At 38.6% G+C, this 12,735-nt stretch overlaps 3 pseudogenes, besides 1 other annotated feature; 2 read left to right on the top strand and 1 right to left on the bottom strand.

The window, feature by feature from the left end:
- The first annotated feature begins 5,323 nt into the window (after positions 1-5,323).
- Positions 5,324-5,589, top strand: CR46174 (annotated as a pseudogene).
- Positions 5,590-7,281: 1,692 nt separating this feature from the next.
- Positions 7,282-7,971, top strand: CR46173 (annotated as a pseudogene).
- Positions 7,960-8,412, bottom strand: CR46172 (annotated as a pseudogene).
- Positions 8,413-12,252: 3,840 nt separating this feature from the next.
- Positions 12,253-12,735: part of a mobile genetic element that runs on past the window's edge.

Raw genomic sequence — 12,735 nt, 5'->3', positions numbered from 1 at the left:
CTTTTATTTATCCAAAGTTTTTGAATAAAAAGTTTTCCTGAAACGGTGACTGGTGCCAACCATCCTAACGGATCAAATATTTTTGCTAGCGTCGATAACACAACGCGCTTATTTATATCTTTTGATTCATTACAATTTACGCTGAATTTAAATAAATCATTTTGAGGTTCCCATTTTAGTCCTAAAGTTTTAACACATTCATTTTCGATAATATTGAGAACCTTATTGTCCCCTGTGTCCTCCACAGTGGTTAATATTTTGGAATTGTTGGAAATCCATTTCCTTAAGTTGAATCCAACTTTCTGCAATTCATGGGAAATTAATGTTATTAATTTATTAGCTTCTTCTACCGAATCAGCTCGAGTCATTAGGTCATCCATATAGAAATCATTCCTAATTATTGCACTAATAACTTGGATTTTACATTTATCTGCAATATCTACCAGAACCCTGGTAGCCAAATATGGTGCAGACGCAGTTCCGTAAGTGACTGTGGTTAATTTATATGTTTTAATTTTTTCTTTTGGAGAATTTCTCCATAAAATATATTGATATTTTTGATCATTATTATCTATTTTAATTTGTCGGTACATCTTTTCAATGTCTGCCGAAACCACAAATTCCCATTTTCTCCATTTAATAATAATGTCAAAAATATCTTTTTGAACTCGTGGCCCAACCCACATTATGTCGTTCAAACTTTTGTTATTCGTAGTTTTTGCTGAAGCATCAAAAACTACTCTCAATTTGGTCGTAAGGCTTGAATCTCTAATCACTGCCTGGTGCGGTAAAAAATATTTGCCTTCATCACTCACTTCAATCATGTGTCCTAAATCCATGTATTCATTCATGAATTTAGTGTAGTCAACCTTAAGTTTTTCATTTCTTTTTAGTTTTTTCTCCAGATTCATGTAACGAGCTATCGATTGTTTCTTTGAATCTCCTAAGGTGACATCCTCCTTGAATGGAATTGACACAATGTATCGCCCATCTGAATCTTTTTTTGTCGTTTTGATAAATTTATTTTCACAGATTTCAGACTCGATATCATCTTTTTCTTCTTCTTCCACTTCCCAGTATCTAACTCTTTTATTTCTATTGTTGTGGCTACAATGGTTTCTTTTCCTTTGGATTTTTTACATCCAGAAACTATCCACCCGAAATCAGTTTTTTGCCCAAGGAGACCATCTATTTTTATAACTCCATTTTGCAGAATGTGAGTATATACGTCTGCTCCAATGATTAGATCAATACGACCCGGTTTATTAAAATCGGGGTCGGCTAATTTAAAGTTCTTCCATTTTTCCTGATCAACATTAATCGTGTTGACTGGAAGTGCCTTCATAAGCTTTGGGAGAATAAGTGCTTCAATTTCTAAATTTTTCGGAGAATTTCTTATCGAAATAACCGCTTTTTGCTTGGAGATGCACGTTCCTGTGGAAGATACTCCACTTATTTCAGTATGAGACCGAAATTTTTTCAATTTTAGAATCTGTGCAGACTCTTCTGATATAATTGTGCTTTGAGAGCCACTATCAATCAATGCTCTTAATTGTTCAAAGCCTCCATACCTTGACTTTACTTGAATCAAGGCCGTGGCCAACAAGGCTTGACCTGTTGTTCTACATGTATTCACTTTTTCTGGATTATGACCTACAAAGTGAAGTAAAGTATGGTGAGGTTTACGACAAGTCGAACAAAGCTGCTCGCTTATACATTTTTTTCCAAACGGATGCCTCAGACATCTTAGGCAAATCCCATTTTTTCTTACCCAGTCAGACCGTTCTGCTGGATTCATTATTTTAAATTTATGGCATTGAATTAAATAATGCCCTGGTATTTTGCAATATGCACAATTGTCACTATAATTTTTATTCTTGTTATTATTAATCATTTTCTTTACAGGTTTTACTTCCTGTGAAAATGATGATATAGAATTGAGCCTTTGCTCTAAAAAGTCCATGACATCAGAAAGTGCCTGTATTTCTTTTGTCTTTTTAAATTGAGTGATTCTTTATTGAATTTCCGAAGAATTATGTGAGCGAAAATTGCATCCACATCTTCTGGTAATTGTGCCTTTAATTTTATGATATAAATTGACTCGTTAATCGTGTCAATAAATGTTTTTACTTGCTTATTGGATTCCAAATTTAAATTTGGCATATCCATAAGCCTATTCATATGATCTGAGAATATGTTTCTTTTATTCTCATACCGCTTGGTCAAAAACTCCCAAGTGGCTTCATAATTTTCTCCAGAGCCGAGCAGTAAATGAGTAACCACATTTCTGGCTTCTCCTTTTAATGCTGACTTTAGATAATTAAATTTGAGAGAAGGACTGAGATCCTCTCTCACATGTATGAGCTCTGTAAAGAGTTCATTAAAAAGATCCTATTCTTTGGAATCACCAAAGAAAGTGGGTATCTGTATTGTAGGCAGGGTTGGTAACTCCTCCGCCTTAACAACCGTCGACTTTTTAGCTTTATTTATTGTGCCACTGAGTCGACTTTTAATGGCTGTTAGAATATTTTGTTTGTCAAATTCAAGTTCGCTAATTTCTTCTTCGAATAGCGAACTCTCAAAATGACTATTCACCTGTTCAATCAGGTTATCTATTTTATGCCATAAAAATTCAATTTTATTTTTCCTTATTTTAAGGAAATCTTGACTACTGTCTATTAGTTTAGACGTATCTTTTAGATATACTCGAAATTGGCCAACATTAATTCGGAATGCCTGCTCTACTTTTAAAGCGTTGTTTTGTGCTATACCCTCTTTTTCAGGGTGACCACACATTTCAAGGTTTAATGTAGGGGGGGGGGGGTTGATTTAGGGATAGTGTTTGATTTAGGGAAAGTGTTTTCTACCGACTCGCCCTTAATTTTTTCATTTTTATTTTTAATTTTTTCTAACATCATCATTATTAAATCATACTGCTTCGTGTTAAAATATTCATGATCGACAACGCCGATCTTCAACAAATTGCTATGATTAGCAATGAAACATTTTTGAAGCTCATTTAATTTTAGAATTTCTACATCTGTTAATGTTGGTTTTACTTCCAACTTTCTAATTTCCAAAATAATTGCGGACTGCTTCTTAAGGAATTGAATAGTCTTTTCTGACATCATTTTGAAAATTTTTTGTAATTTCTTAATATATATAGTACGTGTATATGTATTTTATATGTATTTATATATATATGTGTGTTTGGATAAACAGAAAATTCTTGTTTTGACTTAGCTGATGTCGTTGTTGTTGCTGCTGCTGTTGCTACTGGTGTTGCTGCTGTTGTTGCTGCTGTTGCTACTGCTGTTGCTGCTTCTGCTGCTGCTGTTGTTGCTACTTCTGCTGCTGGTAGAGGCTCCTTTGACTTTTTGACTTCCTTCTCTTCTTTAAGGCTCCGTCGATGTTTGAAGATGATTTTTTTTTTTGTTTGACACGTTTTAGTCAGATTTTTTGTTTTTTAGCCATTTATTTTGGCATTTATGCTCTTTTGGCATATACACTGCACTCTCTTTATGAGCTGATTTAATGCTATTAGAGCATTTACAAGGCACTGTTTTCAGGCACTTTTTATTTAATTAATGCTCTTTTGGCATATACACTGCACTCTCTTTATGAGCTGATTTAATGCTATTAGAGCATTTATAAGGCACTTTTGTTATGCACTTTTTAATTTCACAATTGCTGATTTATGGCCTCAAGCACGCCTTACCACAATTTATAATGGTACACAAAGCAACCTTTAGCTATAGACTATAAGGTGCTTGTTTTAAAACATAAAAGATTCTTTTGTATCTTTTTGCTTTTTATATTTAAACTCTGTTCCTTACCTTTGGTAGGGGGAAACAAGAGTCACTTATTTTTGCTACCTTTAGCTGCAAGATTAACTTAGCAATGCTTAAAGGAGCTGGCCTTTCTCTGAGTCCCTTACCTTTGGTAGGGGGAAACTGCAGAGTCGATTAAAGGATCGATTGACCAAATGTAAAATCCCAAATGAGAAGACTTTACTCGTTGAGTTTTTGTAAGAAACTGATTTTATTTGGAAATATCTTCGGTTTAAATAGGTGACATGAGAATCGGATCTTAGAGTAAATGGCCTACGCAAAGGCCTAAGTAAATAGTCCCCGCCTCTTCGGGGTCCCACGCTCCGGCACATCTGCCTATCTTGAGCGGCGAGGACCTTATCTGTGGTCTCCCACTAAGGGACCTTTTAGGAGGCGGGGAACGATCTCAAGTGACTGACTCATGTAGTGTGCACTTAGATTACATGTTTTTGAGCACTGCACCCATGTCGCCTTAGATAACAAAATCCTAAATATAATTTATCGCTCTCGATTCATTTACATAAGATATGAACGGAGTCCAAAATTGTAAGTCTTTAAATATATTCGTGTTCATGTGTGAACAGTGGGAATAAAAATAGTTTCATATAATTTATGCCACCTATGTAGAATTTACGACGCCACCTAACAAAATGATGTTTCCCAGGATGCGCATCTCTCCATGGTACATTTTTATACTAATATTATAATATTATCTTTTGAGCTACGCACAAAAATATTACAAATAAAATTCTTCTTCAGTTCAGTTTTTTTAAAAACTAAATTCAGAGGGTGAGTGAAAAAGTGCAATTGTGTGGACCAAAATTTCAATTATTTTAGACCAATCGCATAATTATTTTCCATTGGTGTGCCTTGTCCTGCCAATCAGTTTAAAGTTTTCCATCACCTTACGTTTAAGATTCTCTGGTTAAGAAGCTTTTTTCCTGAATTTCCAGTTCTGTTAAATTCATTGTGAGTCAAAGCGGAAAATCGGCGTCCTATCTGGCTTTAAACTAATGCTGGGGGCAGTCCATTGACAGCCAACCTCCTTGCCCACCCCATACCATGTAATGACGACATTCACATGCTGCAACAACACTGGCAGTAAACGCGGGCACTTAAATAAATCATAGTGCACGCGGTTTGGCCGAATGAATTATCGAGTTATTCTAAAGAGGAACTCCTGGTGATGAAGATTTCAAATTTATATAGTATTTTAAATTAATGTTTGTCAAGCCCAAAATATCAGCTTGGTGCCATATTAACTCGGATTTCAGGAAACTTGAGTAATTTTGAATTATACCTAATATGGGCTTAACTTTTTATCCTTGTAGAGGCCTTCTCTTCCCCTGCGTATTCTGGGGCCAACATTCACATGCGGAAAAACATACTCCATCACTGTATGCTGTCATCGTTCACATCAAATAAATATCATATTAATTTCCCTTTTCCTTTTTTTTTTCAGAATTGGCGAATATATTATATATATCAGTCCGATGACAAGATCCCTACGCCGAGCTTGTGCTAAGCCCAAAGTATGTGCCAAGCAAAAAGCCAAGAAAGCTTGTGCCAAGGTGAAGTGCACCAAACTTGGACCAATCACGAGTAATTGCTACTTTAATTTCGTGAGGTCCTACCGGAAAAAGCATTGAGACGTAAACCCACAAGAGTTGATATCAAAGGCGGCAAAAGCGTGGAGAATGCTGAAGACTTAAAGCGATTCAGTCAGATCGAAAAGAATGCCATAAGAATCTGGAACAAACACAGTGAATTGCCAAGCGATCTGTTGGAGGAGGAGGAGCACGAATATATTGCCTTTAATCGGTATCATCATCCTTAAAATTTGTTGTTTGTTTGTTCGAGTTTTCCGACCCGTTACTCAGCTAGTGTAAAAACGAACGCGAAATTTTATTACTTTTCTCTGATATCGATAGATATTAAGAAATGTCCAAAGCGTGGGTGTGATTAGTTTGCCGACTTTAGAGCGTTAAAATGGGCGTGGCAAAAAGTTTTTTGACAAATCGTTAGAAATTTATATATCGACACTTTTTACCAAAATAAGCCGACGAGAAGTATTGAATATTTGAAAATAATAATAGATAATAATAATAATGTGCCATTTATTTTCTACTCACTTTGGACCTTGCGACACCAAAAAGTTATTAAAAAATAAGGGTTGGCCATCCCAATTTTTTTTATTATATTCGGTATATAAGATAGTTATTTTGTAATAAATAGTGCGGATATATATATAGTCGAACCATAAAACAAAAAGTGTTCTACTTATACGAGAGCTAGGGCAGGACTTCTGTTTGCTCTGTAGTTGTATTAGCATTATGTATTATAGCATTATCAGTATTTGGTTTCAAACGTTGGGATACCAAATACGGTACTAAACTAATTTATTTATTTATTATTTATACCAGGAAGTGCGTAATGCGCCTTCCCCGAAGCTACCACTACCAATCGGTGTCGGATACGGAGTGACTAATAGCTGACAGTCGCCCGCCTTATATAGCTCCTGGCTGGGCTTAGTGTGCCCGCCGTCTGCGTGGCATTTGCCTATATTAGTGTGGCCCGCCTGCTTTGTCCAGTGTGACCCACCGACCGATCTTATTGGCGCACTCGCTTAAAAAAATAATAGGAAAGCCTTTTGTAAATAGTTACCTAATTTGATAGTGAGAATTTACTGCGCGACCGGAGTAGCAAATAGGGCTTCACAATGTTTTTGTTTAAAGAGGAGCTCAATGCTGACGACTAAAAATCGGACAGGTGGACCCGATGACGGACGCACAACTATAATTTGATTAATGTCTGTTGAAATTAATACGAGAATACATTTTTGTTTTTTGAAATTCCCATACAAAGAACTTGCAACAAACGGCTGAACTTTTAACTTCGTAAATACCACATGTAAGAATACTAATTTTGTAAATGAAAAGTAAAGAACTTAGCTTAGCTTAGACTCGCTTAAATGCCTATATGTGGCCAGTTCAAATATTATTTAATTTAATATACGCAACATGCAAATTTCAAAGCGGACTATCGATACCTATTTTTAAAAACACCCCACAAAATCCATATCAATTGGAAACATATATGTATCGATATGAGCAGCAGAACTCCGATGGCGATAGCAACTCGCACAGATGATTTTTGGATACAGCACTTGGAACGCCGTTTACCCCAACAATAAAAATAGAGAGATATTAAATATCGTATAAATCACACAGATAGGAAAATGAAAGGAATATAGTGATCAAAGTCACCGTGTATGGTGACTGTTCAACCATCCAGTTAACTTTGCACATCAAGCAGCCCGAGAATTTGCAATCGAAACGAGAAACTTCATCTCAGTCGGATTAGCCCATAACGTACGTATGTTGGTTGTACTGTTGAATCCGGCTCCAAAATGGATCGCAAAGAAGCTGTTTTGAAGGACCAAGCGGTACGTGAAGAGCTCTCTCCAGCAAGTGCAACCAAAGGCAAGAAGCACAAGAAAAGTCCTTGCTCTCCGGGAGACACCAATGCTGGCCAAGTGATATCGTCGGTGGATGAAGACACCAATGCTGGCCAAGTGATATCATCGGATCAAGACGCCAATACTAATACCAAGAACAAGAAACAGAAGAAGTGCCATTTTGCAAAGGATAACAATGGCTATCAAGCTGCTGGTTCTCAAGACAACCAAGGTTCATTTGGCAATAAACAGGGAAGTCTCAACTCTACGGCTATAACCTCCAATTCTTCAATGACGAGTAATGGTCTGCAGGGCATGCAACCAGCTGGAGATGCTCCCGCAATCTCCCAGTATATCCAGTCGAGGAACCATGCCGCACATGCCTCTGTTAGCAATAAATCGGAAGAGACAGCTGGTGGATCTCAATCGCGGGTGCAATCGAATGTTGCATCCATATCCTCGCCACACCAGCAGAACGCGCACAGCGGAGTCACCTGCGCCGGAATCGCAAGTGGATACTAAGCAGGGACGTTAATGAAGATGCCGTGGTGCTGGTGAGCAGCGGCGATGAGGAGACCACCGCCGCCGACGATGGCCAAACAGAGAGAAGACTAACCCGACGAGAATCAAACCCTTTTCACATTTTCGCCAACCGGTACCGGTGGCCTGGCATATGCTCTTCTTTAAAATTCTCCTCCTCGCTATCCTCATCCATCACTAGTTGGCCATTTAATGAGGTAAACTTAATGACCGGCAAAATTTTGCGCTGCTGATTGCTTTCATTCATTAGCTTCTGGGTGAGATTAGCGATATCCTTACGGTTCTTAGTTACTGTGAGCATGTCAAACCAATTGCTCAGCTCCCCAATGGGCAGTGTATAGTTGATGAAGGGTTTTGTAAAGAATTGCTCCACATACTGCAGCAGATAGAGGCCGCAATCTGTGAGATTCTGCTGTTGCGGCACCTCATAGAGTAGAGAGGGCATATTATCCTTGTTGAAGATATGCGCCAGCGCATTCGCATACTTTGCCTTGTATCACAGGTGAGATAATCCCGCAATATGGCAATCGCTCGATGTCGTCAGGTGACCGCCAACGAATCGAAAATAAGAATAAATGGCTGTGTTTAGCTATTGAGTTTTTTAAAAGCTTTTGTGAATAATAAATAGCCGAGGAAAGTTTGTTTATTTTACTTTACTGTTTATTTCGCGAATTGTTTACAGCAGCTAGGCCCGACAAAGAGCTATATCGAATGCACAAGTTTAGTCTCTTCCGACAGACGAAGAAGTGGCAATTGGCGGGACAGACAGCCGAAATGCAGCGCCCAAGCTTAACGTAGGTAGATAACAAAAAGAACAAGGAATGAGCGCCGTACAGATAAATGCGTGCGAGAACAGCGGTTTGCCCTGTGGGCATCGCAACTGCTACCACTGACTACTTCGGCTTACAATATTAAAAAGTATGAGATTAGTCTACTGCACAGTTTTGGCGGCTGCATGACCCAACATCCTCCCCCCGTTGGAAGCTTGGATTCCAACAGAGTCCTCAATGGGAAGCAGACACAGCTTGTTCACTGCCCGCCTTATTACTCCAGACGCGGTCCTCAATTCTGCAACTCGAGCGACGCCGTCTCTGCCAGGAATCTACTGCATGTCCTCGCCAAAGGCCATCTCATTGGGGGTAGATTCTCGTCCTTAACAAGAACGACGTTGTCCACGGCTACGCCAGGCTTTGGGGTGCGCCACTTGGAGCGCTGCTGGAGCAACGTCAAGTACTCTTCCTTCCATCGCGACCAAAATATTTGCTGAAGAAAGGAGATGCGTTGCCAAGAGTCAAGCCGATTATAGTTAAGGCCCGTTATATCTGGCTCGTCAAACGACGAAGGCGGACCACCATTGAGAAAATGCGCCGCTGAGAAATCCGAAGTGACAGACCGAATCGCAATTCCTACCGAGAATCCATCAGTCGCGAAATTGGAATCCCCGATTACAGTGACGGAGCCGGACGACCTCGACCTCTTAAGTTGCAGTTGATTTGCAAGCCGAGAGGTGACCAAGTGCAGTTGAGAGCCAGAATCTAACAAGGCCCTGCAGGGAACGAACAGTCCTGACCGATTCTGCACTAGAACGGTTGCAGTGGCTATCCAAAAATCATCTGTCCGAGTTGCTATCGCCATCGGAGTTCTGCTGCTCATATCGATACATATATGTTTCCAATTGATATGGATTTTGTGGGTTATTTTTAAAAATATGTATCGATAGTCCGCTTTGAAATTTGAATGTTGGGAATATTAAAAATAAATAATATTTGAACTGACCATTTGATCATTTACAAAATTAGTATTCTTACATATGGTATTAAGAAAGTTAAAAGTTCAGCCGTTTGTTGCAAGTTCTTTGTCTGGAAATTTCAAAAACAAAAATGTATTCTCGTATTAATTTCAGCATTTTGCAAATACAAGTACAGACATTAATCAAATTATAGTTGTGCGTCCGTTATCGGGTCCACTTGTCCGATTTTTAGTCGTCAGCGTTGTATTGTATTTGAACACATTTGTTCAATTCTTTGCTAATTTCCCGTAAATGTGCAAACGACAGTTACCGCCAGTTACCGTAGAAAGAAAATCTCGAATTAATACCGAGGTTGTCCTATTTGTGAAACTGGGGTGTAGACACCGATCACTTTTTAATCAACTTTTAATCAATTTTGAATGCCCTAATTACTTCTCCTTGGTTTTCTCTGAAATCCTCACCAAATATTAACTTTGGTTTAAGAAATAAATCAGTCAAAATAATATTTTCGTCAGGAACCGTAATACAATTTCAATTCGGTGATTCAAGAAAACTGATAATAGTAGGGGAGCCGGGTGAACCCCGCCCCGTTACTTTGAACGACATAAAGAACGTGGTTCACGCCGAATTTGGGATATTGAACTTCGTTTTGCTTAATAAAGACGAAGATCTGCTCCAGTACCTTGGCCTGATGACACGTTGCTGTAATTTTGTCACAGAGGTGAGGGAATTCCCCCTGGATAACGGTGTGCAGGAGCTGGTAGCGCCTAATGTGCCTTCCCCGACAGCAACAAATTGAAAAACGACGACCACACGTACTAGAGGGATGCATAACACTATTCTCCAGTAGCGATTCGTTTTACTGCGTATTCAGAATACATGCCATTCAGTTGGTCGCGTTCTCTTTGCGTTCACTTCGTATGTATTCGGACTTACAGGCGTCCGATCGAAATAAACTAACTGAATGTGTTCTAAGAATGAATGAAGCGAATGAATTTTCAATGGTAATTCAGAGTACTCTGAATTCTTCATGTTGTAATTGGGTAAAATGAGTTCGGACAGCGCGGAGGTTAGTCAAAGTTTGTGTTTTATTATGTTTATTTGTATTATTATTTGCGTGTATTGTTGTGTTGTCAATTATAAATATTTTAAATATAATAGTAATAAAAATAATAGAATTTAGCTATAGAATATAGCTAAAGTCTGGCGACGCAAGTTAGAAGGTTTAAACACGTAGTTATACACGATACTCGTAGAGTGAAAGTATATACTACACTCTTTGAAAAGTATGTAACAGGTAGTTTCCGACCATTTAAAGTATATCTATGCTCTACCGAGTTTGTTAGCCGAAAAGAGTTTGGCACGAGCAATAGTGGGATTAAAAATAGTTTCATATAATTTATGCCACCTATGTAGAATTTACGACGCAACCTAACAAAATGATGTTTCCCAGGATGCGCATCTCTCCACGGTACATTTTTATACTAATATTATAATATTATCTTTTAAGCTACGCACAAAAATATTACAAATCAAATTCTTCTTCAGTTCAGATTTTATAAAAACTAAATTCAGAGGGTAAGTGAAAAAGTGCAATTGTGTGGACCAAAATTTCAATTATTTTAGACCAACCGCATAATTATTTTCCATTGGTGTGCCTTGTCCTGCCAATCAGTTTAAACTTTTCCATCACCTTACGTTTAAGATTCTCTGGTTAAGAAGCTTTTTTCCTGAATTTCCAGTTCTGTTAAATTCATTGTGAGTCGAAGCGGAAAATCGGCGTCCTATCTGGCTTTAAACTAATGCTGGGGGCAGTCCATTGACAGCCAACCTCCTGGCCCACCCCATACCTTGTAATGACGACATTCGCAACAACACTGGCAGCAAACGCGGGCACTTAAATAAATCATAGTGCACGCGGTTTGGCCGAATGAAATATTGAGTTATTCTAAAGAGGAACTCCTGGTGATGAAGATTTCAAATTTATATAGTATTTTAAATTAATGTTTGTCAAGCCCAAAATATCAGCTTGGTGCCATATTAACTCGTGAGGTCCTACCGGAAAAAGCATTGAGACGTAAACCCACAAGAGTTGATATCAAAGGCGACAAAAGCGTGGAGAATGCTGAAGACTTAAAGCGATTCAGTCAGATCGAAAAGAATGCCATAAGAATCTGGAACAAACACAGTGAATTACGAAGCGATCTGTTATAGGAGGAGGAGCACGAATAGATTACCTTTAGTCGGTATCATCATCCTTATAATTTGTTGTTTGTTTGTTCGAGTTTTCCGACCCGTTACTCAGCTAGTGTAAAAACGAACGCGAAATTTTATTACTTTTCTCTGATATCGATATATATTAAGAAATAACATGGAAAAAATTTAAAAATTTGTCCAAAGCGTGGGTGTGATTAGTTTGCCGACTTTAGAGCGTTAAAATGGGCGTGGCAAAAAGTTTTTTGACAAATCGTTAGAAATTTATATAAGCCGACGAGAAGTATTGAATATTTGAAAATAATAATAGATAATAATAATAATAATAGAGTGCCATTTCTTTTCTACTCACTTTGGACACCAAAAAGTTATTAAAAAATAAGGGTTGGCCATCCCAATTTTTTTTATTATATTCGGTATATAAGATAGTTATTTTGTAATAAATAGTGCAGATATATATAAGTTAACGCAAGTTCCACTTGCATCAGGGTTCTCGGCACTCGCTGCCGCATACCTCACCTTGATATGACAACCAACATGCTGTGGTTCTCCAAATAATAGTCAAGATAGTTAAGAGGGTTCGAGTTTACGATTAGCTTTATTTTAAGATTCAGTTCGCGATCTGCTAGCGGTTCCGTTATGTGTCCGTTCGAGACTGGGGCCTCTTCTCCCGCCCCGCTGCTTTTATATCCGCTTCCCCCGTTGACCCCTCACCCTGAGTGCGACCAACGGCACTTGTTCCGAATGCACACATACTCAAACATGTTCCTAGACAGGCCCCGAGTCGCCTGCTGACGGGGCCCGAAAACACGAGAGCCGAGCGCTGGTGAGTCCTGACGAAGAGCGCAAGAAGAGGGTTCTTAACTCCTCCCCCCTCAAGATCTGCGTCCCGCAGATTAGTGAGCCTTGTTCAGCTCGGTTTGGCCCAATGCTTCTAAGTTTGC

This window comes from Drosophila melanogaster, chromosome Y (genome assembly GCF_000001215.4).
Source record: "Drosophila melanogaster chromosome Y".
Classification (NCBI taxonomy): domain Eukaryota; kingdom Metazoa; phylum Arthropoda; class Insecta; order Diptera; family Drosophilidae; genus Drosophila; species Drosophila melanogaster.
The sequence above is the reverse complement of the archived record's forward strand: the minus strand, read 5'-3'. Positions and strand labels throughout refer to the sequence as shown.